This window comes from Henckelia pumila, chromosome 3, assembly GCF_033568475.1.
Source record: "Henckelia pumila isolate YLH828 chromosome 3, ASM3356847v2, whole genome shotgun sequence".
Taxonomy (NCBI): Eukaryota; Viridiplantae; Streptophyta; class Magnoliopsida; order Lamiales; family Gesneriaceae; genus Henckelia; species Henckelia pumila.
This window is the reverse complement of record NC_133122.1, coordinates 140,606,527-140,611,631: the sequence shown is the minus strand read 5'-3', so window position 1 is coordinate 140,611,631 and position 5,105 is coordinate 140,606,527. Positions and strand designations below refer to the sequence as shown.

The window sequence follows — 5,105 nt, the reverse complement described above, 5'->3', positions numbered from 1 at the left end:
GATACATTTACTGATTGAGTGGATCCTTGGTTTCTTGGGCCAAAAGTGGACGTAGAATCAATTCGATTCGAACCACTATAAACCTTCTTGTTCTTTGATTTCATTCATGCATTATTGTATTGTTTTTCGATTGGTTTGATCGCGTGATTACATTCGATTGCTGATATATTGCTGCGCAATCAAAGCACATCTTACGCTTTGATACCAACAATATAAAAAATATGGTTATTAAAAAATTTATACTGATACTATCGAAATTATGAAATTTTGGTACGGAAAAAATCCATATTTATAACATATAGATATTGAAAAAAAATTCGGTATATCGAAAAAATATCTGTATATCGAAAATATTTCGGTACGATATACCGAAAACTCGGTATTTTGATCTGATATGCCAGCTCTACTTAGAATAATCAATTTTAATGTGATGTTGCGTTTGTTTATGATGTTGCGTTTTTTGATAAACAAAAAGGAGTACTCATCTCCTCAAATTACAAAACTATTCCATTTCTATTTAATAAACAGATACCATAAGAAATTATTTTAGTAAAATTGTATATCATATATAACTACCATATCCTAATAAAATTATTTATTTATATATTTTATCAACACTTATGAATTTTTAAATAATAATATCATGCATAATATAAAAATTTATTGTAAAAACCATTTTTATTTTTTAATTTTAATATAATCACTATATTTTTTTAAAAAAATATTTTACACAATTTTTTTTATATTTATGCGTGTGTCATGAGCCAAGATGCACTAATTTATTTATTAATAAGTATGAAAATTTTCCAGATTTTATTAATGACGTTTTTTTTTATATAGAATTGTCCTTCTCAAATTATAAAAGTCCATGACCACAAAATATTATAATATTTATGTGAAATAAATCTACTTAAAGTATATAAAATAAAATAATATATATTAAATGAACATAGCGCATTGCTCCAATATGCTCCAATATATTAATGAGAAAAACTCATATGAGACGGTTTCAAGGGTCATTTTTTTTAGACGAGTCTCTTATATGTGTTATTCATTAAAAAGTATTACATTTTATACTAAAAATATTACTTATATTTATTATAAATATGGATAGAGTTATCCATAAAAAAAAATTATGAATAGGGTTAACCCGTCTCACGAATGAGACTGTCTCATACGAGTTTTACTCTTATATTAATATACTTTACAAAGAAAAGAATAAGCAATATTAAGAGACAAATAAACTCTAAAGTAGGTGAACCGACACTGTTTGAATGAAGTTTCTTGGTTGGGAGACGGTAGCACACACACAAATATATGTGATATATGAGTCGATTTAATTCATATTTATGGTGAAAAATAATATTGCAATATAAGTAATATATAATATTTTTTTTATGAGTCAAATAAGATCAAATCTATCTAACAAAAATTAATGTGTGAGACGGTTTCATATTTTTTCATGATTTCAAGATTTCAGTTATAAGGCCAAAGGAAAAAAAACAATTCCAAATATTGGCAGGAAATTCCATTTTTTTTTAATAAAAAAGACAACCTAAAAAAAATCTAAATTTCAACATTTATTAAATGATAAATAATGGTGACGAAGAAGGAAGAAACACATTAATATTTATCATCAATGAAATGAAGAACGAAAAGAACTTGCAGCTACCATAGGGTCCACGGCGCCTATCGATCCCAATATAAATTAATGGATGTTGCATATATAACACGTGTGTCTATACCTATATATATATATATATAGTAACGTCCCAAAAAATTAATTATCGAATTAATTAGAAATTAAAATAATTATTGAGTTGATGAAATAATTATTATTGCTAATGAGATTATAGAGTGTATTTATAAAATACACATACCAGTTAATCAATTAATTTGACTATTTCTGGATATCTGGTATTATTTGGCATTTTGAAATAATTATTGAGATATCGAAATAAAAATAATTATTTATGCCAGATAAATTTAATTTGGGAAAATATTGACTGAGATGACTGGTCCGAGTCTAAGTTGGACTTAGAAATTAAATTGGAAATTTATGAGTTCAATTGACTGGTCAAAGCGTATAATTTCAGAAAAATGATGTTATTGATGTTGGGTGCGTGTAGCGAAAAATATCAGATTTAGGACTAATTTTTACCAGTTGGGTATCAAATAAATTAGTCCGAGACCCGAAAATATCAGGTTACTATAAATAGAAAACCCACACTGAGAAAACACGGATCAAGATTTTTTCCCCAATTTTTCCCATTTTCTCGACTTTACTGTAGCAGCCGTAGTTTTTTTTTATTTTTCCGGCCGTTCACCGGAGACCCGATCAAAGATCCGAACGGTCAGATTCTAGCCAAGATCAAGATGAATCTATTGGTATAAATAAATCGAAAATCCAACGGTTGGATCGCCGGAAAAATGAGAAATAACAGACTAGTTGTGCACAGAATTTTCGTGGGTACTGTAGCAGTCAAAGTTTTTGATTTTTCTGGACGTTCACCAGAGTACTGATCAAAGATCCGATCGGTCACTTTGTAGCCAACATCCAGACGAAGCTATTGGTGTAAAGAAATCAAAGATCGGACGGTTGGATCGCCGGGAAAGTAAGAATGAACGGACGAAATCTGCACAGAATTTTCTCGGTACTGTTCATCGTCTTCTTCGATTTGATTTTGCGATTTCGAGCTCGTTTTTGTTAGTTTTCGAGTTGCTAAATGATAGTAGATGATGGGTAGAACATTTCCGTAGCTTTTGGTAGATTATTTCGGCATATTTGGTGCAGATCGAAGTTTTTAAACCGCCACCGCCGCCGCCCCGTTTTTCTCCGATCGACGCCGCGTCGGACCTCCGTTCCGATCGTGGCTTATTTGGTTGGAATCGTCTCGTCGAGATCTACAACCATGCCAAAATTCAGAATTTTTGGAGTTGATTTGCTCATCGCCGCCGCGTCGCCGCCTCCCCCAAATTTTCCGGCGACCATCGATGTGTTACCTAATTTTGATCGTCTCAACGAGATGAATTCAAATATTCAAGTTTCGAGTCGAGATTCAAAATCGTTAAGTGGTGAGAGCGCATTAAAGTTCAGAAATTTTTGGTCAAAGTTTGACCACAGTTGACTAAGGTTGACTTTTGATCATTATATGATTTTTCGCAGATTGAAAGCTAGTCGATGATAATTAGAGGCAGAAATCAGCAGTGTAAGGATTTGAACTTTTTTAGATTGGAAAATTGAGGTATGAGCTGATGTGGATTTCGAAGGGAATAAATGCTCGAGCGAGAATGAGGTTCTCGAGTTTCCGATTAAAATCACATACTTGCATGTTTATTTGATTATTTGATATTGAATGAGAATTTGACTGATTAATTGATTTCGATATTACTTAAAAGACACGATTTTGTCTATATGAAATTGTTTGAATTAATTGATGCATATATTCGAATTGAAAAGCATGAGTTTGCTTATTTGGAATTATTTCAATGATTTTTGATATTATATTCATGATTTTGAATATATGAATTAATGAGATGACATCTACGATATTTTGATGTCTGAATAAATAGAATTGTCGTTTTAATTAGATTTAATTGCATCTGTTTAATGTGCATTCATCATGAGCCTAAATACATTGATTTTGAAATGGGTTGAGTTGCCCCGATAGGATTTAGAAGATTCGGGAGCTATATTTGAGTGGCCTAGGTTGTTGAGTTACGCCTAGCGACCCGAATACTCATTATAGTTGCTCGAAGTCTAGAGGATTGAGATACGTATTGCCACCCCGATCGGGAGCGTAGGTGAGTTGATACGATATCTTGTTCTCGGGATCCCAACCGAAGTATCGAGTCTCCCTTGATTATCCGATTTGATAATCCCGATTTTTAAGCACATGCATTTCATATTTATTTATCATCGAAGAATGTTTATGTTATAACATGATTTTGAAATATTTATTTGATATTGCATATTACGTCGCTTTTATTGGGATTTTATTCTCACCGGAGTTATCCGGCTGTTGTCTTGTTTTGTATGTGTACTTGACAACAGGTGGGGCAGGAGCTAGTCAGAGTCGACATGGTTAGCTTGGGATCGAATGATAGATGTGAGGCGTCGATTTAGAGTCGAATAATTTTTAGAACTCGGTTATTTATTGAAGCATGCTTTTATTGTTGATTTATAATACTGCATGTATTTTTATACCCCGATTATTCTTAGAATTGATGTATGTCGAAGAACGAGTTTAAAATTGATTTTTATAGTTGAGCCCGAGATGGTCTCGCTCGAGCCGAATATTTTTCTACCGCTCGAGCGAGGCACTGTTCCTTTAAAAAAAAAAAAAATTGGCTCATTTATTTGTCGATGATTATTTTACTATTTGAAATTAGTTGATTAGAATCGAGGTCCTCACATTAAGTGGTATCAGAGCGATAAGATTCTTGGACTAGAATAGAAGTGAGTGAGTGGGGTAGATCGAGTCTGCTTGAATTATTTTATTTCACATGTGATTAATTTCATTGTTTGATTACTTGAATTACATGCGAGCATGCTTTACTGATTCAGAATTATGTGCCTATTTGATTATGTGAATTGATTTTAAAAGCATGCATTATATGAAAGAGTATCAGAACTGAATTCGAGATGAGAATTTAAACACTCATGCGATTACATGAGTATGATGATTAGAGGATGATCGAAACAGAGTTGATGATTTTGATATTTCGAGATTTGTGCTTGTGATTATTTGAGATTATAATTGTTAAGCCGATATGGTTAAGATAGCTAGCAAACCAGATTTGAATTGTGATGATTAGATTGCTCGCTATGAGAATTGACGTTTTGGAAAGATTTTTATGTTCATGAATTTGTTGAGGAGAGTATGATGGCAAGTGAGATTTTATTATGATATTCTGAATTGTTATATCTCTGACGTTATCAACTAAATCTCCTTGTTGAGCGAAGAATTGTATACTCTAGAAATTGAGAAATGGTATTGATGAAAGATGAGATGATCTAGAATATGAATAAATGATGTTCCTTCTTGAGGAAATTGAATTAAAAACCACTCGAAGTTTATTGTGGCTTAGATTGATCGAGGTAA

The 5,105-nt window shown here is 31.8% G+C and overlaps 1 long non-coding RNA gene across 1 annotated transcript; it reads left to right on the top strand.

The window, feature by feature from the left end:
- Window positions 1-2,265: 2,265 nt before the first annotated feature.
- LOC140893144 (uncharacterized) lies at window positions 2,266-4,282 on the top strand. Its single transcript, XR_012153038.1, has 3 exons — window positions 2,266-2,654; window positions 2,795-3,075; window positions 3,167-4,282. It is a non-coding gene; the product is annotated as an uncharacterized lncRNA (long non-coding RNA).
- The last annotated feature ends 823 nt before the right edge of the window (window positions 4,283-5,105 follow it).